Source organism: Canis lupus, chromosome 6 (assembly GCF_011100685.1).
Source record: "Canis lupus familiaris isolate Mischka breed German Shepherd chromosome 6, alternate assembly UU_Cfam_GSD_1.0, whole genome shotgun sequence".
In the NCBI taxonomy this organism is placed as follows: Eukaryota; Metazoa; Chordata; class Mammalia; order Carnivora; family Canidae; genus Canis; species Canis lupus.
In genome coordinates this window covers 20,127,761-20,152,397 of record NC_049227.1, presented here as the reverse complement: position 1 = coordinate 20,152,397, position 24,637 = coordinate 20,127,761, and positions in this window count along the sequence as shown.

The following is a 24,637-nucleotide window of genomic DNA, read 5'->3' as shown; positions in this document are numbered from 1 at the left end:
ATGCTGAATCCTTTTAAAAAGAAAGAACATTTGCCAAGCAGAAAATTCTACTGCCCTCATTTAGAGGTCTCGTAGATACACATTTCCCTAAAGGAACTTTTGCATGTCGGGGAAGACGGGGGTTAGGGGGTGGGGTTTGGCCTTGGAGACCTGGAAAGATGGCTGCCATCCACCCAGTAGAAAGCTGGTTATAAAAAAATGAATGACAGTGACCACTGAGCACTCTATGTCTGGTGCCCTGTTAGACATTTCTGTGTGAGTACTTTCAAATGGTCCTAAGGTCAATCATAGTATATTTTATATTGGTCAGGAGTGTCTAGGCTATGCTGTAGTTAACTAATTAACCCTAAAATTTCAGTGATTTTCCTCAATGACAGTTTATGTCTCACTCATGCTGAGTGTTCAGTTTACATCAGCGGGAGTTCTGCTCCACATGGTTACTCAGGGACCCAGGGAGATGGATGCTCATCCAGAGGCTTCCACAACAGGGAAAGCAAAAGCTGAAGAGACACACATTGACTTTTTTTAATGTCAGTATAATTAACCTACTGTGTTATGTTAGTTTCAGGTGTACAGTATACTGAATCAACAATTCTATACATTACTCAGTGCTCATCACGGTATGCGTGCTCTGAATCTCCTTCGTTTATTTCACCCATTCCCTCACACAGTCGTCCCTCTGGCAACCATCAATATGTTCTCTATATTTAAGAGTCTGGGGTTTTTTTGTTTGCCTGTTTGCTTGTTTGCCTTTTTCCTGTTTCTTTGTTTTGTCCCTTAAATTCCACACACGAGTGAGATCTTATGGTATTTGTCTTTTTCTGATTGACTTATTTCACTGAGCCTAATATTCTCTAGATCGTCCATGTTGTTACAAATGGCCATTGTGTATACATAAAGAATTCACATAACTCAACACAAAAAAACCCCACAAATAACCCGATTAAAAATGAGCAGAAGAGGGGGCAACTGGGTGGGTCAGCTGGTTAAGCATCCAACTCTTTTTTTTTTTTAAGATTTTATTTATTTATTCATTCATGATAGTCACACAGAGAGAGAGAGAGAGAGAGGCAGAGACACAGGCAGAGGGAGAAGCAGGCTCCATGCAGGGAGCCCGACGTGGGAGATCCCGGGTCTCCAGGATCGTGCCCTGGGCCAAAGGCAGGCGCTAAACCGCTGTGCCACCCAGGGATCCCCAGCATCCAACTCTTGATCTCAGCTCAGATCTTGATCTCAGGGTTATGGGTTCAAGCCTCGTGTTGAGCTCCACACTGGGTATAGAGCCTACTTTAAAAAATGAACAGAAAACATGAAAAGCCATTTCTCCAAGGAAGACATATGGATGGCTGCAGACACATGAAAAGATGCTCAACATCTCTCATCATCAGGGAAATGCAAATCAAAACTACAATGAGATATCACTTCACACCTGTCAGAATGGCTAAGATCAACAACATAAGAAACAACAGGTATTGGTGAGGATGTGGGAAAAAGGAATCCTCTTGCACTGTTGATGGGGAAAGCAAGCTAGGGCAGTCACTGTGGAAAGCAATATGGAGGCTCCTCAAAAAGTTAAAAATAGAACTGCCCTATAATCCAGCAGTCACACTAGGAGGTATTTACTCAAAGGAAATGAAGACACTAATTCAAAAAGATATATGCACAGGTTCATTTTTTAAATGTCTCAGCAGGAAGTGGCACATCACTTCTGCTCACAGGGCATTGGCCAGAATTAGTTATGTAGCCCAGTCTGGGTGCAAGAAGCCTGGGAAATGAGTGGTGGTTAGGAGAGCATCAATATTTGGCAGTAAATGTTTCTGACACAAGTGGGTATTGGACTCCTCTATGTTACAGAGGAAGAAACTATGGGTCAACGAAGTTATTTGACTTATCCAAGGTCACATTGTTCTTATGCAGCAAAAGGGGGTGTCAAAAATATATCTTCTGAGTGCCAAACAGTGATCACTTAACTTCCTTACGTGGTGTTCCTGGAATGCTCAATCAAGAATCCTAATATCTTCTAGGGACAGATCTTTGGATGCCACTTAGGTAGCAATCAGTCAGTGGGGAAGGCTGTGTATCAGATGGGATTCAGCCAGAGGAGTAGAACCAAAGGTTGTGTGTGTGTGTGTGTGTCTATGTACATATATGTATGCATGTGTGTATACATACATTCTTTCGTGTGGTTATGAAATAGTTACCGGTGTATACGTCTGTCTCTCACACTATGGTGCTGCAATATGAGCCCCCAAAAGAAGGATTCATGTCTGACATATAGTTGAGGGATTTGTTACAGAATTGGCTTCCACGCTGTGGGCACTTGTAGGCAGTCTCAGTAAGCTGCTGGCTCTGTGCCTAATGTGGGATCCTGAGGTTCACAAAGCAGGCAACAGGAGTCAAAGGTCCTGAGCAGGTTGGAACCCATAAATATGAGTTGGATTGAAAGCCACCTTTCAGGAGCTCCAGATGTAACATGCACATACCCAGAAACATGAACACTAAGGAAAAAGGGAAGACAAAAGGACTTTGCCCCATTTCCTGCCCCCCTTTCAGTGACCTGCCTGTATGTCTCTCCTACTAGTTTCCTTCAAGTTATTTTCTCTCAAATTGCAGGAATCTTTGTATTAGGAATAACTTCATTCATTCACTCGAAATGCATTTACTCACTGAGCATATACAGAGTTCTTATTATGCGCCAAGCCCTGTTCTAGGCATTGAGGGCATAGCAGTGAGAAAGGCAAGATTCCCCACTTCTTTAGAAGGGGTAATAGAGAATAAACAGGCAAAGGAAGAATTTGAACGAGATAATTTGAAACAAATAGAATGATGCGATATTTCATCTCGAGTCATTAATCTCAAGATAATTCATGTTTTCATCTGATCTATGCACTTTATAAAGTGTACCATTACATGAGGTTATGGTTTGGTGCCTGAGATCTGAATGCTCCCATAACAGACAACTCCATGTTTTTTGCTAGCGAGGAATCAGGAGGCTGCTAAATTTTAATTAGTTCAATTCACTTGTGGTCTGATCAGCGTTAATGTCGTTCAAGAGGGAGCATCTCCAAGCACATGGGTTGTTGGTACCCCTTCTTGCAGTACTGTGACATGGAGCATTTTTAATATTTCTCAGTTTATACAAGCTTTTGATTCCAGCTTTTAATTTCCTTGGTGAATATATGACATCCAGTTGAATGGACACCACAGATTGAAGATCTCTGAACAAAGATATTATGGAATCAGAACAAATCCGGTTTGTGTGAATGAAGCAGAAATATTTCCTGTTCTTCCATCAGATACTTTCTGCTCCAGTGTGAGACTGGGGCAGTAGTTTTCAACCAGGGGTGGTTTAGTCCCTCAAGGGATCATTTGCAATGTCTGGAGACATTTTTTTTTTTTTTTTCACAACTAGAGGCAAGGATACTGCTGGCTTCTGGTGAGTAGAAGCCAGGATACTGCTAAACATCCAACAGCATGCAGGACAGTTACCCATAGCAAAGAATGATTAGGCCCAAAACACCAATAATGATGACATTGAGAAACCCTGGGCCAGAGATTATTTGTATGGTTTTCTAGGAGACCAGGAGTCCAGGAGACCACCTTGCTCCCGGAAATCCAAAGTTCTACATAAAACTGAGAAGATTCATCTGCACATTACCCTTAGAACAAGAAGCCATGAATCCACAGAAGGTACTGACTGGTCCTTAGACAGATAGAGAAAGAGTTGTTACCCAAGAATCAGCAAAAGGGAGCTGCTGCCTCCTGGCGAGAAGCTATGGCCATTTATTGAGGATGAGATATTGCCAGGGGCTGAACAAGATGTGTGGCTGAATCTGCAGACTTTTAACAGTGCATTTAACTAATGATATCCCAGTCCTTCTCTGTCTCCCCTCTTCTGCTCCTCTTCTCTAGATTCAGAGAGCTGGGGGAGCTGGGAAACGGTCAAGGTGAATGGTGGCATGCGGTAGAAGAGAAGGACCAGAACTGATTGGTGTTTTGGTCCTTGTTCTTTGACCCTGAGCAGGAAGAGGAACAAGGAGAAGAAAGAGTTTGGGAAGGACTGGAGGGGAAATCCTGAGGTCATGGCCCATAGCTCCTTTTCTTCCTCCAAATCCTTTTCTCCATGCAGATGCTGGCTTTGCCTGGGGAGATTCGCAGAATAAAAGAATATCAGAGGAGAGAACTTGGAGATGATCTTACCCAGTGCTTCCCAGAATAGGAAAATTACAGGTGGCACAGAGATGGATATAGATAATTTGCAGATGAAGCAAAAATGTCACTTTGAGAAGACTATTTGACGGCACTTGTCAAGAATTTTGTCCTTCTTTTTCCCTCTGCCTAGAATGCTCTTCTCCTAGATCTTTCTATGTTCCACCTTCTCTTATCTTTTTTTAAAAAAGATTTTATTTATTTATTCATGAGAGACACAGAGAAAGAGACAGGCAGAGACACAGGCAGAGGGAGAAGCAGGGTCCCTGCGGGGAGCCCAATCTGGGACTCCATCTGAGGACCCTGGGGTCATGACCTGAGCTGAAGGCAGATGCTCAACCCCTGAACCATCTAGGTGTCCCTGCCTTCTCTCATCTTTTGAGTTTTAGCTTAAAAGCCTTAGAGACACCCTCCCTGACCACCCACGCTAAAGCAATGCCCCACGGACACACCTGTACACACCTTTCTGGATTTCATTCCCCTGGCTCATTTTTTTGGGTACCACATCTCACTACCTGAAATCTTATTTTTCAGTTAGTTATTTAGCTGGCCACCCCCTCCTACCCCACCCTATGAGAATCAAACATGAAGACAGTCACCCCTCCGGGACCCATGACCACATATGTGCTCAATATATAAATCTGTTGCCATCAATTACCCTTCAGTCTTCTGATTAAGTCAGAGAGGGCATTTCCCTTTGGTGCGCATGTTTTAGCTCAACAAGGCGTTCTTTCTCAAAGCAAGGTGGAGCTGTGTGCTGCAAGGCTGCCCCACTCAGTTGTGGGGAGGAATTGTCAGAGGGGGCAAAAGGGGAAAAAGGAGAGGAGGGTATAGGAGGCCAGGAGGAAGAGCAGAAGTCAGGGCAGTGGGGGCTTCTGGGACCACCCCCGGCCTGCCCAGTGCCAGAGATTTCCAGCTGCCTTAGGCCTTGAGTCAGTGAGGGTCCTGCCAAGATTCAGCCTCACCCGCTGCCTTGCAAATCGGCCTGGTCCTGGGGGCACAGGTGGGCAGATGTTTGTTAGCTGACACTCAGCGTCTAATTGCCTCCCTCCTGGATCCAGAGACCTGCAATTTTCCCCGACTGTGAGGAGGCCCTCCAAAGCCAAGAGGGATTTTCCAGCGGAGCCAGCCATCAGATGAAAAACAAAATGTTTTTCCTTTGGAAAACAGCCTCCACCAGCACTCTGGGCTATTCACTGGTTCAGAAGACAGGACTCGAAGCAAGGTGGCCTGGAGCCTACAGCGCACTTGCCATGAGCGGAGGTGGAAACTACCATGTGTCCTCATGGGGTTAAGTGAGGGGTTAGACACCGTCATCATACTGAGGACCCATGAGGTGCCAGGTGGTTCACTGCTCACACACACATACAGCCACATGTATGTGAAAGATACACGTGAACACCTGTGCACATATAGATTTTTGTTCATCTGTACTCAGGCTCCTTCCAGAAAGGATTTGTTGTATCTTGTACAAAAGATATGTATATATATATATATATATATATATATATATATAGAGAGAGAGAGAGAGAGAGAGAGAGAGAGAGAGAGAGGGAGAGAGAGAATGAGTAACAAAATCGAAACAAGAGGAGAGAGTTTCTAGCAGCAGGGAAGTCTTTGCCCACCCTGCGCCCCTTCTCCTAGACTAGCTTCTTCATAATCACGAGTGTTCATGGAGGTAATGTGAACTCTGTCTTCTGAAAAGCCTGGTTCAGCTCCAAGTTCCCCAACTCACCCTTGCATTAGCAACTTCATGTCTTTTAGCATCCTTATCTTTAAACCACAAATGATTTCATTCACCCCGTGGCTAAGAATTAAAGGTGTTAATGGGATGGATGGCCTAGACATTTGATAGCTGCAAGCTTTTTTTTTTTTTTTTTTTTTTTTAGATTTTATTTATTTCTTCATGAGAGACACACAGACAGAGGCAGAGACCTAGGCAGAGGGAGAAGCAGACTCCCTATGAAGAGCTTGACTCAAGACTCGATCCCAGGACCCCGGGATCACGACCTGAGCCAAAGGCAGATGCTCATCCATTGAGCCATCAGGCATCCCTTGCTGCAAGCTTTTTTTTTTTTTTTTTAAATCCAGTTTTCTGTCTATTAAAAACTTTTGACCATTTTAAAGCATCATCAAACATTTATTAAAGTACTATGCGTATAGGTTTCTTGACAAAGCTCTTGCTAGTAAGGAGGCTGATAGGTCTCAATTAGTCTGCAGCTGTATGTTGGTTTCTGTGTCTTTCTGGAAGAACTGGTGGTAACCTGCACTTCCTGTGGGCCAAGCACACAAAATTACACCAAGCATCCTCCCAAAAATGCTAGCTGACATACCTTCTAGTACCATCACACAGAAAGAAGAGCAAATCAAGACTCTAACTGGGCAAAAAGGTTCACCTGGGATCCTGGGATTGAGCTCAGAATTATGTTGTAGGATGGGGATTTGAATGTATTGATTCTAAGTGTCCTGCATCTACGTTTCTTCCCTTGCCTTCTGCAAGTCTATGCAAGCCAAATTCTCCGCCTTATATTTCAAATTTTGCACATTAGGTTTTAGTGGTGTTTGCTAAATTTGCGTTCTCTGGGTGGAGTCCAGCCCTTGGGGTGGCCGAGTCCTCGGTAACCAGTTTTGGAAGATGGAACAATCTGAATGTCTCATTCTAGACTTTTCCAAGGAAACCCCTACAGCCCTGTCAACAGTGGCAAACTGCTCACTGGGTGGTCTGTTTTCCTTGGTCATCTTCCTCTCTTGTAACATTCAATGAGCCTGCTCTTGGAGCATTAATGGTTAGTTCATGATGGATGGAGCTTGGGTTGTAGAGAGAGTTAAATCCTCAGGTCAACTGTAGCAGAAGTCTCCCATCTCTTAGCTCACCTATAAGGCAGAGTGTACATAGTGGTTCTGTTTGGGCATTGCTCAGGGTACATCAGTCAGCTGTTTACACTGTGTGGCAGCTAAGCTCCATTGAAAGCCACTGATTTATGCGTCGAACCTGTTTCATACCCATTCCTAATATATGTGTTCACTGAGCAAAATCTCAGGTGCAATCATGAGTACGCTCCTCTTTTTATGGGCTCCCCTGTCTTTGTGTGGGTGTCTTTATCTGTCTATCGGTCTCTCTTTCCAAACTGGAGGGTTGAATTGCCATGCATTACGTGCATTTCATCCGGGGCAGAGCACATGCCTGGCAACACACTGCTCATTTGGGAATTGGACCATCTTGATTCACTCTGGGGCTTCTTTTCTTCCATCTATACCTGGAAGTCTTCTCTGAGACCTTCCCTCTGGATCCCCCGTTTCTCCATGCTCAGGACCCCACGGGGAGGCTTTGATCATATCTGAAGTTCTCTCTCTTCTCTCAGAATCTGAGGACTCTCAGATCTGTGCTTTACCCCAGGATTCGAAGCCGAGATCAGTATCTACACATCTTGCTGCCTGTTAGCATGAATCGCACACAATTTAAACAGAGATTTATTTCACTCGACACTCCACATCTTTACCCCAGCCTACCACCCCCAAATGAAGTCTTCTTCTGTCATCCCCAGGCACCCACACCAGAAAATTGGGAACTCCGCTGCCCTCTTGCTTTCATCCTGCACATGCAGCCAACCAAAGCTCCAGGTTCTGTCGATTTTTGTCTTCTGAAACTCCTTGGCATGCGTCTGCCTTGGTTCCTACTTTTCCCGAATTGTGATAGAACAGCTTAAGAGCTGATAGAAGAAGTATTTTTATTTGATTCGGGATTTTTGCTTCCTTGACAAAAATCAGACTCATGGATAGCATGATTGCTAAGAGGATGAATGTGGGGAACAAAGTGACCCTTGTCTTAATCCCAACCCTGCCACATAGTAATGGGGTGATGCTGGCCAACGTACTCGGCTTCTTTGGGTGCCAGTCCTCTCATCTGCACAATAGGGCAGCTATTAACCTCACCTCCACAGCTCTCACAGGCCACACGTGTCCCAGGTGCTATCTATGCATTAGTCCCATTAACCCTCCCAGCAAGTGTCTGAGATAGGAACTGTTATCACTTTACACTTTACAGATAAGTAAACTGAGGATGCGGAGGTGCCTGAGTCCATTCAGCTAGTAAATGGCAGAGCTGGGTTCCAGCCCAGATGCTTCAGAGTCCTTGCTGTTAACCACGTTAGAAGATTTTTCATCGGGGGCTGTTAGGAGGGTTCAGGGCATACATGCAAAGTGCTTATGCTCAATGCCTGGTACATGGTAAATGTTTGATAATTAACACTCCCCCGGAAAATGGGTTTATGGTCTTGCAAGGAACACAGGGTTTCAGTGGCAGGGTTCCCTAAAGGCAGAAATTCTTGGTAGTTTTGCCTATTGGTTACATCCCTTGGGAAATGTGGCTGATGAATTGTTGAACATCTCAGTCCAATCTCTGAGATTTGATTACTGTACCTGCTCTGCTGTCTCTTGTGATGATCAAGCCCTATGTCTCTCTCTCTCTCTCTCTCTCTATCTCTCTCCCTCTATTTAGTAATTAACTGAACCATATGGATTCAGTTGTCCTGGACTCTTTCCTCCCCCCTGAGCTTGGGGAGCCTATATCAGTTGCCCCCTGTGTTCCTCAAGGATACCAATAAATACAATGTTGTGGATGGGTGCATGAAGTACTGTGGTGGTTCACCGCTTCATTTTTGTATCCATCCAATCACTTATTTATTCATTCAACAAATACTAACCAAGTGCTAACTCCATACTGGGGACTGTTGCCCTGCCCTTCCTATGGTCCCCAAAGGTCCCCTTGACCCCTGATTTTAGCTGTCTTGGCAAATACTATTGAAACTTTGTAAGTATCACTTCTCTGACGTCTGCAAGAAATATGAAACTCTCTTACTTGTGAAATGCATCCCAGTGGCCTGTTACTATTATTTTTTGAAGATCATGCTACTCCTAGTTTGGATTTCTGGTTTCAATTCCTAGATCTTTCTCTTCCTGTTTGCTCTCACTCTGCCAACACAGCAAGGCGACTCCCCAGGGCCAGGGCTGAGTTTCTTCCCACCCCTCCCTCGCTCCTCCTCTCCGATTTGGAGTGAAAGCCCGCGCAGTGCACTTTATGAAGGACACACAATAACACAATTGCCGATAATGCTAAAGATAGCTTTTAATGAATCTTGTTTCTGGGTATTATTGGAAGCATTTTCACTGGCGAGAGAGACCTTTTCAAGCTCCAAGAGTTTCACATTTGCAGACTTTTACAGCACTGGGAGGTTGTTTCGTATTGGCTTAAAAAAAAACATTTCCTTTGACAAGAGCTAGATCTAATTTGTTAAACTGGTTGCTTTTGTTTTTCTGGTTTTGTTGTTTTTTTTTTATAAAAAAATCTGTATACTTTCCTGGATGCAAAAATAGCCGAGGTGCATTTCATTTTCTTCTTTCTTCTTCTTCTTTTTTTTTTTTTCCTCCTTCCTTTGGCTGTTGACAGCCTGTGCTGCCAAGTGCAGAAATAAAGACTGTTTTCCTTTTAAGATGCACAGAGCCTCCAACATGGGCACTGGAGGTTTGTGGGTGCACTGTCTCATTGACAGGGGCTTCTGGTCAGGTGGGTGCTGCTTGCCTAGTCCTCTGATCTTCACTGAGACCATTCAGAAGCCACCCTCTGCCCATGTTCCGTGGTGAGCGTTGGGTGCCAGCTGCTCTGACATACGGGCTCCGTGAAGGGAGAAGTATCGTGCCCTCTTTTCTAGATAAAGATACAGCTTTGCTCATTATTTCGTTCACAGAGTGAAGAGTTTATTCCACAACTATTTGTTGAGAACCTACTCTGTGCCAGGCATCGTTCTAGGCTCTGGCAATATAGCAATGAACAACACAAAATTATTCCTGCCCGTGAAGAGCTGACGTTTTAGTGGAGTGAGGCAGAGTCCAGATGATCAGTGCAGACTCTGATTGTGATGAGCGCCACGGAAATAAATGAAAGCAGAAAAGTGCAGGGGGAAGACGGAGGGAAGGGGCTGCATATTCATGGAGCTGTGGTCAAGGAAAGCCTCACTAAAATGATAGCATTTGAATAGTCTTGAGGGAGGTGAGAGAGTTGGTGTGATTTCCAGGCAAAGGAAGCCTTAATTGCAAAAGCCCTGGGGCCAGGATGCTTGGCAGGGGGTTGAGCAGCAAAAAGACCAGAGTGTCTGGAGGCAGGTTAGCAAGGAAACTATGGTGTGATGAGGTCAGGGCGCCAATCCAGGTCATACAGGGCCTTGGAGGCCTCTTCGGCTTTTATGTTGCGAGAGTCAGGGAGGTATCGGTAGGTTTTAACAGAGAAGTTGCACATAGGTTGCAATTTTTTTCTACTCTTAAGCCCGCGTTTTCCCTGATTCCGATTCTGCTTCCTCCTCTTCACATTTCAGTGTAATTTTTTGCATCCGCATTTGTCTGTGCTGCGAGACTGTGGCTCCTCAAGGGTTCAGGCTGAAGCCTGATCTTCTGTACTACCTATTACCTACTTACATGATACGAGGGCTTGGCACAGATTCACAGGTTCTGTACGTAGGGAAAAATAAGGAATGGCTTTATTAAAAAGATATTTTTGAAAAAAGTTCTTTGTAGACAAAGGAGAAGAAAACAAGAAATATTTAACCCTGAAATATAAGCACAGCTTCTCCCCTTTCTATACATTTCCTGTATTTTTTTTAACCTGCAGATGAAATTCAAATAAAGAATAACACCAGCATGATCACTGTGTATTTGTGTTTTAAAATTTAATATTGGAACTTAAACATCTCCCCACATTTCTATAGATCTTTTGTACTGAGCTTTCAAAGAGCTAATCAGTATGGCTTTATAAGGATGAACCATAATTTACTCTACCAATTACAATTCTGGCTATTGAAAAACCTGATTTCAGGTTTATTTATTTTGTATGCTTTTACGGACATAGATAATGCAGCAGTGAACATCTTTGTGTAAGCCTTTGATTCTGAGGTCTCATTTCTCAGGCGACACAGCCAGAATCGAGATTCTTCGGGTCAAAGCGTATCAACACCTTTTGAGTTATTATTCCTCATTTTCCCTCGTATTTCCCCGTGATGACTGCAACCCTCATGATATGTGTGGATCCCTGCTTGACTTTCCTGGTCAGGCAAATGGAACTGCCTTGCCTCCAGTGACATCCTAGGAATAGCGCTAAGCCTCAAGGATCCAGAAACCAGTGTTTGAGAACCTTGGAGACCAGTCGCATCAGTGTGTCCTGAGAACCCACTGCAGGTGGAGAATCTCAGGCTCTACTCCACCCCAGATAGGAGGAAAATGTATCCTGTCAAATGTCTACTCTGCGTCAGTTTTCATTGGTTGTTGCCATAGTCTTCACTGGCATGTGTTCTTGTTCATATTTCAAGGGAGGAAAGCAAGCCACAGAGAGTTCAGTGACTTGCCCATAGATCCAGTTAATGGAAAGTAGATGGGAGATCTGAGCTGAGTTTCCAGACTATGTCCTCCATGCCACCCTGCAGCCCATGAGTTAAGTGCTGTCTCTTCCCTCATGGAGCTCCTAATTCCCACACTATCCTAATAGTCTGGGAGATGTGCATAATATCTACACAAAATTATGATGTGATATAGATATGCTACAGGATCAGAGGCATCTCAGAAATAATAATACTTTTTAAAAAGTAAAAATTTATTCTTTCACACATCTGGAGGCTAGAAGTTCAAATTCAAAGAGTCACCAGGGCCATGTTCCCTCTAAAGTCTAGAGGGAAAAATCCCTCCTTGCCTCTTCTGGCTTCTGATGGCCACTAACAATCCTTGACCCTCCTTGGCTTTCTTCTCTGTATCTCTTTTGTGTCTTCAAATCTCTCTCTCTTCCTAAGGGCCCTGGTCATTGAACTTAAGGCCCACTTTTAATGCAATATGACCTCATCTCAATTTGATTGCATCAGCAAAGACTCTATTTCTGAGTAACTCCGTATTTACAGTAAGAAAGCATAATTAAATCTGTCACGATGGGTCAAAAAAGATATCACGAAAGAGATGACCCTAGAGAGTAAGAATTTCTCCAAATACTGAAAATGCAGAAGTCATTTCAGAAAAGAGAACACTGTGTGCAAAATCCCAGAGGGGTGGAATAACGTGATGTATGTGGAAATGCCCAGAAATGCGTTGAGGATGCTTAGTGCAGGCAAGGGGTAGAAGCTCAGGCTGGTGGCCTGAGAGGGAGCACCAGAACTGATGCCATAATGGGTGGTTTGCACTTGAGATTGTAAATCAATTCTTCTCAGTCTTGGCTGTACATCAGGAACATCTGGGCAGGTTTTAGTTTTCTGTTGCGTGGCTTGTTTTTAAATAGGAATTCTAGTCCAATTGGATTAGAATCTCTGCATGTGGGTCTGGGTGATTCTAATTAGTGCTGCCAAATACAGAATAAAGTCCATACCCTTTATAAGGCATATAGGAACAGGAAGGGAGCATCAGATCAGGGATACAACCCCTCTGGAGGTGAGGTGAGGGTGTATTGTGTGTGTGTGTGGGGGGGGTACATACAAGTAGGTGTTAGAATAGTCTAGGGAATGACCTTGCCTTGGCTGTGATGTCATAGAAGGAGGGGCATTTGCCTGGAACAGTGGTCTCCAAACTTTGCTGCATATTAGAATTATCTGGGGAGCTTTGGGAAGTCTCTATGCCTAGACAGTACCCCTTCATCTGGGGGTGGTTTAATTGTCATCCTGGGTCCCATCTAATGATGGGACCCAAGCATCAATATTGTTTAAGCCCCCCTGGATGATCTCAATGTATAGTCAGGTTTGAGAACCAGTGTTTAAGAACCTTGTAGACCAATAGCATCAGTATGTTCTGAGCATTTGTTGGACATGAACACTCTCAGGCTCTACCCCATACCTACAGAATCAGAAACGGTACTGCAAGAAGATTCCTAGTTGATATGTGTGCCCATTGAAAATAGAGAAGCACTATTCTGGAGATGTTTTTATTTTTATTTTATTTTTTAAAGATTTAATTTATTTATTTATGAGAGACACAGAGAGAGAGAGAGAGGCAGAGACACAGGCAGAGGGAGAAGCAGGCTCCATTCAGGGACCCCAGTGAGGGACTCAATCCTGGAACTCCAGGATCACGCCCTGAGCCAATGGCAGGTGCTAAACCGCTGAGCCACTCAGGGATCCCCTCTGGAGATGTTTTTAAAAGCACTATCACTAACATTAGATTAGATAATTTTTACAAAAAAAATGTACCATATTTTAGGCACATAATAATATGTTAAATTCCTTTTAATTTGCAACTGTATCATTTGGTTGGTCATTACACATCTGTGTTATTTCATTCTTTGTACAGTATGCATATTGCCTATGACTGGTTATATATTTTTCTGCTCTTGCTTATGACTGTATGATATTATATGGATTACAGCTATCTCTACATGTAGACAATTGTATGAGGGTGGCTGGCCTGTGGGTAGGTGTTGAAGGGATTCGACTTGTGGGTGTGCTTGCCTGTTCTTTGTGTCTTTCTTTAGCTTTTTTCCCAGAAAGACAAGATTGAATTTTTGTATCTAAATCTTCTGCAAGTGATTATGTGACTGAGTAGATCTGAGTAGATCGTAGTGTTGTGTGTTGAGGGTCAGAGATAGAAATGACATGGGCCTGTAGGAAGAACTCTGTATCTTTGTGTATGTGTGTGTGCATTTGAGTATGTGTACATCAATCAGTATGTGTACTTGTGCCACGGTAGCTCTGAGCTTGGCCTACAGGGTAGGGTCACACAAAAGATCCCATACTAGAGACTACCGGACACATGAACCCATACTCACGTGGCCAATCACACATCTGACAAAATGCACACAGAGTCACATACACAACATCATCCTCATCCTCATTTCTGTCCACAGTCTCAGTGAGAGCCAGGGACCAGCACACAGAGCGGTACATGCATAGACACACACACACACACACACACACACACAACCCCCGTCCAAGGCATGCTCTTCACAGGCAACCCCCAGAGAAACATGAACTACAAACAGGTTCCACATAACAACCCTCAAAGGGAAGCTGGGGTCCTATTGTGTTGTGGGTGACCTTGAAAATGTTGGGCTTCTAATCCTCTGTTTGGAAAACTGAGAGGGTTTTCACTGCAGGATGGGACAAAGGGAGCTTCAACAGCAGAAACTGAACCGGTTCTGTGAGAGAGAAAACCCTACTCCAGGCTCCTGACAGGCAAACCTCCTCAGCAAAGGAGAGCCCCCCTTCCTCTCCCTGTGCCCAGCCCTGTTCCCTCCTCACTCCCCAATTATTTCAGTATCTCTTTGTGTCACTTCTAACATCTAAAATTGTACCTTGGGAAGCCCAGATGAATCTTGCCTACTCTTTACAGCTCTGCACTCATGTCCTCTGAAGATTGGGATGCTAGCAGTGACTTTCTCGATATTTCTTTCTCAAGAAGCTAAAGTACCCAATTATTGTTGCATTTTGATTATTCACAACTAGTAGAGTAGATGCTCTGAAACAAGAAACAATCTCCCCATCTCTTGTTTAGGGCCTCAAAATAACATGTTCCCAGTTAGATAGAAAGTCACATAAACATTGTTCACAAACAGGTTCACTCAAAAGCTCAGACAAGAAAGCACATAGATACTTTCCAAAACACCTTCTTTCTGCCCCACCAATACCAGGACACGTCTGGAGTCCCCGGTGCACATACGTAGAGAGGCTCAGACTCCTGGATACTGCAAAGGTTCATGTATGCAAACAGACATCGTCAGACCCCAGCACCCACCCAGCTGTGGACACATCGATTTCCCAGGGGAGCCCAGGCTCTAGCTTGAACAGTGGGAGGTCACAGAAAATCTGCAGAATGGCCAATCCACTGGTGAGAATGGACAAGAATTATCTGTCTCCAGATGTCCCCCCAAATGATCTGTAGGTTGGAAACAGAAGAAGTTAAATGTCTATCACAATGGCAAGAAAGCCGAGCCAGGAGAGGGTTTGCAATAAAGAAAGCTGTAAGTTTTCAAACTTTTCCTCCCTTACCTTTAAAGAGTTATCTGCAAGCCCTTTTGACCAAAGGGCTCTGCGTTCCTCCAAAGTCTTTGTGGTAGCTATTGTTGTTATTAATCTGTGGACACAATGAGAGCGAAGAGATCCTCAGCAGTGGCAGGAAGTGCCTAGCTCTTGCTAGAAAAGCCTCGCAGTCATTTTTCCTGCTGAAAGCTAGGGGCTGCGGTTAGCACTGGCTTCGTGACACCTTCCCTCAGTTATTTATCAGAAAAGGGTCTGACAGGACTGATCTAGGTGAATGCGGGAAGGAGGGCAGAGATGTATCTTGGAAGAGCAACAAAGGGAAAGAGAGAAACACAAAATTGTCTCCCCCTCCGCATGTCCGAATGCCTTCTTAAGGATTCGAGAGCCACTTCATAAGAGAGACAGAGCTTTGGAAAGGAAAAACATGAAAACAAAAAACAGAGGAAAAGCGGTAGGTGGCACAATGAGAGATGGAAAGAGAGACAGAGGAACAGAGAAAAGAGAGGGAATAGACTCTTCCTGAGATTTTCTAATGAGACAGATGCCATGCTTGTGAAAGATCACAGGAGAGGGAAGACTGTGTGTGTGTGTGTGTGTGTGTGTGCGTGTGTGTGTGTGTGTGCACATGTGCACAGGCAAATCTGCCTAAGAACAGCAGTGATGGTGGAAAAGGAAGAACAAAAGAGATGCAAAAAAAGGAGTGTGTAGAAGGGAAGAGAGAAGGCCTTAGAAATTGTGTGTGTGTGTGTGTGTGTGTGTGTGTGTGTGTTTGAGTGTGTCTGTGAAAGTGAGGCACAGAGGTGGTTGATGACATGGATTGAGAACCAGCATCCATCATTCCTGAATCCCAAATATTCCCGAATTTCATAATTGTGGGAATTAAAAAAAAATCTCTTTTGATTTGGGGCGTGTCTTCCAGTTATCGCTCATGCCAGTTTAAACAGGATTTTTCTGCCACTTCTGGAAAAAATGGCCTTGCTTAAGATCTGTCATGTTCTCTCGCACAGCCATGCTTTAGCCTAGCTTTTGTTTTGTTTTGTTTTTACCTAGAATATCTTTCCTGCCTTCCCTGATGACCACTTTTTCATCTAAGTGGCAATTCAAGTGTTCTCTCTTCAGTGGAGCTTTCCCGGCATCCCCCAGTAAGCGACTTCCTCTTCTCTGTCCACTGGCATCTTAGGCAAACTTCTGTGAAAGCAGTGATTCATTGTGGGATCAAAATTGGTGTTTATGTCTCCCACACTAGATTGGGGCCAGTTAATCTTGCTTGACTTTCTGATTCCATCAACTAGTGCTGTTTCTGTGGCATTGGAACACAAATACCTTGCTCTTCCTCCTCTTCCTCCTTCTTCTTCCTCTTCTTTTTCTGGATGATTTCACCCAAAGCATAAAGTCTAGCTAGGAGTCAGTGGAGAAGAAGTGGCTTCAGAAGATGTTAATGGTGCCTGACATCACAGAGGATCATGTGTGTATATCAGGCTAATTGAAGTCCTGGTTTACTAACAGAAGCACACAGATTAGAAGTTGTGTGACTCCAGAAGTTGGGGTCCCCGAGAGTCCATGAGAAACAAAACATCTATAGGAAATGCCAACTTGAACTTTAAAGAAGCCCCAGTTGGCAAACATTAAACCCAACGCTGGTCCTTTGAGGAGCTGACTTGAAGGCTGAGTCCTCCAGGTTCTGAATCATTTTCTAGGGCAACAATACTCAGAGAGGTCCCATCAGATTCACCTCCCAAATCTCTTGCTCCAGTATTTCCAGTTATTTTGTTTTGAATTCAGATTTTGTCCTTCATGTATTATGCTTTTTGGCATGTGTAATCTATCTGGGCTTTGGGCTTTAATTCTTTTTATTTAATTAGATTTAATTAACATATACTGTATCATTAGTTTCAGGGGTAGAATTCAATGATTCATCAGTTGCCTACAATATCCAGTGCTCATTACTTCAAGTGCCCTCCTTAATGCCCATCACCCAGTTACCCCATTCTCTTATCCCTCAGCAACACCTCCAGCAACCCTCATTTTGTTTCCTATAGTTAAGAGACTTATGGTTTGCCTCCCTCTCTGTTTTCATCATATTTTATTTTCCTTCCATTCCTCTGTGTTCATCTTTTTTGTTTCTTAAATTCCATGTATGAGGTGAAATCATATGGTATTTTTCATTCTCTGACTGACTTATTTTACCCAGCATAATACCCTCTAGTTATGTCCACATTGCTGCAAATGGCAAGATTCCATTCTTTTTTGATGGCCAAGTAATATTCCATTGTATACATGTCACATTTTCCTTATCCATTCATCTATCAATGGAAATCTAGGCTCTTTCCATAGTTTGGCTATCGTGGACATTGCTGCTATAAACATTGGAGTGTATGTGTCTCTTCAAATTGCTATGTTTGTATCTTTGGAGAAATACCTAGGAATGCAATTACTGGACCATAGGATAGCTCTATTTTTAACTATTTGAGGAACCTCCATACATTTTCTAGAGTGGCTGCACCGGTTTTCATTCCTACCAAGAGTGTAAGAGGGTTCCTCGTTCTCCACATCCTCCCAATATCTGTTCTTTCTTGACTTATTAACTTTAGCCATTCTGACTGGTGTGATGTGGTATCTCATTGTGGTTTCTCATTGTGGTTTTGATTTGTATGTGCCTGATGCTGAGTGATGTGGAACATTTTTTTCATGTGTCTGTTGGCCATTTGTATGTCTTCTTCTGAGAAATGTCTGTTCATATCTTCTGCCCATTTCTTGACTGGATTTTTTTGGTTTTGGCTATTGAGTTTGATAAGTTCTTTAGAGATTTTGGGTCCTAGCTCTTTATGATAAAACTTTTGAAAATAAATTCAAGTTGTGGTTATTCCACCTCCAACTTGGTCAATGCCAAATGACCCCCATTCCTCATCCCTGCATCCCTAGGATTGGAAGTACAACAGAGCAGTCACTGTCCTCAATGGCCATTGTGTATCTTGTCCATTCACCCTTCTAAGGTAGATTTAGGAATCGAGCTGGAAGGTCATTATGGAATCAACATAAGCAAGAGTACATTTAACAATGCCCAGATGTTGGCCTCACTGGTCCCTAAGGGCCACATATAAGTTGAAGTCAAAAGAGGAACTGACTATGTGAGTGAATAACCAGAGGAAGCTACTCAATATGGAGAAATTGCCAGCATGAGGGATCGAGATGCTTCAGTCCCAACAACTCCTTTTCTGTAAGTATTGATCTGCTTTGTTTCCCACCATGATTCCCATGAACCCAACAAGCAACCTTCCAATAAAATTCAAGTTCACGAGCAATGTTAAAAGTGTTTCCACTCTTTAAAACAAAAACAAAAACAAAAACAAACAAACAAACAAAAAAAAACAGGGCTAAAACTACCAGCCACTGATGGCCATGGTGATTGCTCTTCAGTTGGGAAGATAATGGTGATTATGGCATCATGGAGGCTGAGGAGGGGTGATCCTGTGGACTGGTAGGGACCTATACACTGGTGTAGAGTAGAATCTAGAGGAGACCACCCATTTGCCAAGGCCAATTGGATCTGGATTTTCTTCCAGGCTGTTGACACAGTGTGTCCAAAGGGTCCAGGGATCTCCATCATCATTCTGACAGAGTGACAGGGGACCATAGCAAAAAAGCTGACATATAGCAGTCAGGAAAACAACTGGTTAAAAACCCCAGAAAAATCTTCATATGGCATGCTTCCAGTCCTGAAGGGGCTGGTAAATGGGAGGCAGTTTAGGGCAAGAGATGTCCAGTTACCATGGTGTTAAAATTCACCATGATGGTGGCAGGTGGACTCAGGTAGAATGCTTACACTCTGAGCCAGAAAGATTGAGGAGAGGAATGTGGTATAACATGACTCTTAGTTATTAGGAGGCAGCTGAGTTGCCTTGGGCAACCTAGAAATATTGGGCCAGCATCGGCAATAAAGGAGGTTATGGCAGCAGCATAAGAAGTAGTTCTGGAGTCACTCGGTTCCTGAGTCTAGTTGGGTGAACTGAATTCTAAGACTCACCTACCCAGGGCAAGGAGGAGCTTGCTACTAGAGCAAGTGGAGAGGAAGGCTGGGTTGGGGTACACTCAGGCTGACCAGACAGGTCTTGGAATTCCTAAGCAAGAGAAACTAAAGCTCTGTGTGTCTCAGTGTGCCTTGCACTGTCTGGAAGATCCTCACAACTCTACGAGAGCCTCTGCTTTCTGTGATTAGAGTCAGCTATCAGAGCAAGAGTGTAGTCAACAAGTCATCTGCCACCAGGTTCTACCCTTTCCCCATCTGGAAAACAGCATTTCAGAGCCCAAAATGCATTTGGATGGATTTGTTTGACTTGCTAAACCTTGGTTCATGGGATTGTGCATTTGAATTTTGTAATATGGAAAATTAATTTCTTAAGTTATTAGGACAGAAAATTCAATAGGATTAATTCTCCTCGTTCAAAAAATAATCAGAGGTCACCATAGCAACGCACATCAATGGAGCAATACACAATGAATGAAACATTTCCCTATGTTTGGCTGTTTATTCAGGGCCTCTCCTCTCTCTGCCCGGTGGCATTTGTAAGGGTGACTGAATCCTCAGAGTCTCTGCTACTAATGAGCATGGGTCAGGGTGGTTGCATCTAAGAACCACCCAGATAGAAGGTGAAGTCTGGCTTGGAAGCAGAGTTTCCTTTGGCTTATGTCCTCATCTCCAGGGAATTAAAGGGTAAGGTTTGGAGAAAATACCAGCTATTTCTCAAAATTCATGAGCAGGCTGTGGAAATGAAACCAGCAATGGCAAGGATTCAGGTCATTGACTGGATGCCAAATGCAACTCCTTGGAAATTGGAGAAAAACAAGCTCATAACTTACGAAGAGGGATTTTCAAGGTTGACTGGTTCTGGCTGGCTAATGTGAGAAGGCCAAGGGACACTGATCCCCTTTCCCGTTTGATTTTGCCTGGATTGAGCAAAGACAGGAGGGGATTTCTCTGGATCCCAAATTCTATTTTCAAGAAAGGCAGTATAGTTGAGCTATCGAAAGCTTCGCCTCTAGAGTTAGCCAGTCGGGGGCTGAATGCTAGCGCTATCACCTTCTAACCTTGGGAAATGTATTTTTCTGGTGCTCACTTTAGTCACCTGTCTTCCTAATATTAGATTTTGGGGAAGAAGTACATGATGGTTAATTTTATGTGTCAATACTTAACGGTGGGACACCTGGGCAGCTCAGTCAGTACTACGAACGAAGGGTCAGAATCTTCCTTCAGAATTAAATAAAACTGAGCACATTAAAGAAATATGGTCAAAGATGAGCAACAGGATGTATAAAAGCTTCCCCACATACTGTATGCCTCCCTTCTGGCTTGAGGTTTCTTGTCAAGAGAAGGAAACTTTCAGGGCACTTGAGTGGCTAAATGGGTTAAGCATCTGCCTTCAGCTCAGGTCATGATCTCAAGGGTCCTGGGATGGAGCCCCACATCAGGCTCCCTGCTCTTTGGGTAGTCTGTTTCTCCCTCTCCCTCTGTCCCTCACCCCATTCCTGCTCTTGCTCTTTTTCTCTGCCTCTCTTAAATAAATAAATAAATAAACAAACAAATCTTTAAAAAGTACTTAATTGTATTGCTTAATAGCCTTAATAATGGGAAAACATTATTTTGGGCTGTGTCTGTGAGGGTGCTTCCAGAAGAGATTAGCATTTGGATCAGTAGACTAAGGAAGGTAATCCTTCCCAGTGCTGGCAGGCAGCATTCAATCTCTAAAGAGTGTGAATGTAACAAAAAAGTGGAGGAAAGGTGAATTTGCTCTTTCATCCTCTCCTGGCCTTGGACATAAGAGCTCCCAGTTCTTGGACTTTCTGACTCAAGACTGGGACCTACACCATCAGCGCCCTAATCCTTGGACTCACAGCAGCCTGGTTATCCAGCTTGTAGATGGCAAATCGTGGGACTTCTCAGCATCCATAATCATGTGAGCCAATGATTTATTCCTAGATTTATTCTAGATTTATTCCTAGAATAAATCTCCTCTTACATATATCTCTACATAATCCTATATGTTCTGTTTCTCAAGAGAATCTTGACTGATACAAAGGGACATGGTGTTGGGTTTGCAGAATCGAGATCCTGAGGAGGCTGTTAAGTGTAAGTTGAGTGTTCTAACTGACACTTTCCCTAGAGCTCGTAGGGGCACTGGTGTGTGCCAGTATTAACTAAATACTTAAAGGAGAAATTATACTTCTTATTATATTTATGTTTCTATTTTTCATTCTTGATTCTTTGTCATAAGTCATTCATTTATCATTAAGTGTAAACTCGATCCCAACATGGTGGTTGGCAAGAACATAAGCTTTCTAGGAAGCTTTTGGCTTTTCCCCTCACAACCTGTGTGATCCAGGACAAGTCAACCTCTTTCTTCCTTCCTTACCTGACCTCTAACCTACTTACTCAACCAACTTAAGCCTTAGTTTCCTCACTTGCAAGGCAGCAATCTTACCACCCCAATCTCAGATTGCTGTTATGAGAATAAAAATGAGATGATGGGTGGGTAATGTCTTAGGACAATGCTTTGACATGTAGTGGATGCTTGGTAAATGGTAGGATGGGGTGGGAGAGGAGGAAGAGGAACAGGGATAAGAGAGAGCGAGCGAGCGAGGGAGAGAGAAAGAGAGAGAACCGGCTTGCATATTTACATATGGACCAAAGGATAGAAGACGTCCAATGGATTGAAGTTACAAAGAGGCAGGTTTTAGTTTCAACATAAGGAACTGGCTCCCAGTTCCCACCAGCTATCTAGGAATGGGAAAGTAATGATCTCCTTGTCACTGAAGCATGTTCCAGTCAAGGAAGAGCAGCTTCATTGTCAGGGACATTCCTGGCAGTGGTTTTTGTCCTGGATAGGAAATTGGTTCAGAGAACTCCATCCAGTTCCACTGACATTCTTTCTGCACAGCCTGGAGCACCAGACTGAGACCAAACCATTCCACAGGACTCTGCGTCCTCTGGGGAAGGCCGTTTTCTGAACACCCTAAAGATTTTGGCTCTGGGAGAAAAAAAAATGTAAGAAGTCAACTTCTCTCCGGGCATGTCCCTGGAGTGCTTTGAGGTAGAAACAGTCACTCTCAATGATGCTGTAGTCAGAGGCCGAGGAGCTGGGAGAAAATAAAATGACAGCTCTTCCAGACAGTGGGAACTCAGAGCTGCAAACGCAGGGAAGTGCAGGATGGCGGAGGATCCTTGGAGATGACACAGCGCATTCCAGCCTGGTCTGCAGGTCAGGCTCCCGCCCATGCACAACCTCTCATGAGGCTTTGTGGCTCCTGTTTGAAATCCTAAGCTTCTCCGGACATCACGCAGGAAGGGGGTTAATAGACATCATGCATCCACCATCTCACCCAGGAAAGAGTCTGGCCAGACATAGAAGGAAGTGACTAGAGTTACCCAGCTGGTAAGTAGAAATTTAGAGGCAGCTGTGTGCTGTTCACCTGAAAGCATTAAGCGTGTTTAAGTGCTAAAGATGCAAATATAGAGACCGGGAAAGCAACAAAGGGCATCTTAGTGCCATGGTGCAGAGCAGAGATTTGGAGACCAGACTACCTGGGGTGAAATCCCTGCCTCACCAGGTTTGGCTGACTGCATGACCTTCTTAACCATCTGTTTCCTCATCTGTGAAATGGATTCTAACAATAGTAGCCCTTTAATAGGCTCGTTAAGGTATCTATGGGTTAATATTTGCAAAGCCCTTAGAATAGTGCCTGGCACACGGTAAGTGCTATATAAGCAACTGTTAAATCAGTGCAAAGGATAAGGCATGCAGAGGGTGACAGGGACAAGACCTGAGCCCGTGATGGGTCTTTGGAGAGGGCAGAGGCACCCATGTCAGCTGCAGACAGAGGTTGTCATGTAGGAACCGGGTACAGTGCTGCCAAACTTCTCAAGGGCTTTTAAGAAGTAAGAGAGAGTGTGCCTGTGTGTGTGCATGAGCCGGGGAGGGGCAGAGGGAGAGACAGGATCCGAAGCAGACTCTGTGCTGAGCACAGAGCCTGACTAGGGGCTCGATGCCACGACCCTGAGATCCTGACCTGAGCTAAAACCAAGAATTGCCACTTAAACCAACTGAGCTCCCCAGCTTCCCAAACTTCTCAAGGTTTTAAGAGAAACTGGAAACCCGGGCTTTTTTTCTCCCTGGGACTCAGTTTCTTTATCTGACAAATGGGTTTATTGATGTTTATATCTCGGACTAGAGTGAAGTCCATGGGACACAGTCTTGCCCAGTGACGGGTCCCAGAAGCTGGAGGAACCAGGACCCCAGGACATGTCCCCTGCTCTACTCATGAGTGAAAGGTAGTGTTTTAGGGGCCACATAGACTTTCTTTCTATCCAAAGACCATGGAAAGTTCCTGCCTGCCTCGGAGTGTTGTGAGACAGGATAACTATCCCTAGCTACTCCGGCAAACATTCCCCCAGAGCTGAATGACTCAGCATAATAAGCTTACTTCTTGCTTATTCTGGTTGTAGTCCAAAGCAGGTCAGTGGAGGGTGGGGGAACAGGGACACTCCTTTGGAGGCTGAATTGCTGACAGAGGCTTTGCCTTCTTCAAGTCATGCTCCCAAGGGCTGCATGACGATAAGGGCTTACATGGTGATAAGGGACTGGGTGGAATCCTCTGGGAGTTATGAATACCAGACCCAGATACAGAGAATATCGTTTCTACCCAGATGTCATTGGCTGGTCCCCAGTCATGTGGCCCTGCCCACGGTAGGGGACTAGAAACGTAGTCCGTCAATGTGCCCAGGAAAGAGAGGAGAATGATTAGCATTCTCTGCCACAGGGCCTTTGCCCTTACCATTCTCTTCCCTCAAGAAAGCTTCTCTTATTATCTCTTTCCTCCTCTCCATTCAGGTCTGTACCTCCTCAGAGGATCTTCTTTGACACAACTAGTTGCAGCATTTCCCACCCCCTCATCCCTACCTTCTTTACCACTTTCAGCTTGGTTCTTCAAAGCACTGAGAACATTCTGAAGACATCGAGTATATCATAGGGCCCTGCCTATTCCTTTCAATTATGAGAGTAGGAATATTGTGCGTCTTGTTTACTGACCTACCTGCTTACTGACCTACCTGCAGTGTCAACAACAGTGAGCTGGAGTTTATGGTTTCAAAGTTCATTCTAAAAAAGAAAAAAACAAAACAAAGTTCATTCTAATCACAGCCAGTCTCTCTGCTCCTGCAGCCATCACAGATTGAAGAGGCCTTTTCAATCCCGTCTCCCTGTTGTTGTCCAATGTCCCGTTTCAACCTGGAGTCTGCATTCCGCAGTCTAACCAGGCCAGCTGCTGACATCTGCACTGCCTGTTTCCCCAAACCAGGCTTCCAGGGTGCGTTTCAGCTGCTTTACAAGATCTTTCACAGTGTTCTCGTCTACCTACCCTGTCATTTTGGAATCTGTACAGAGGGT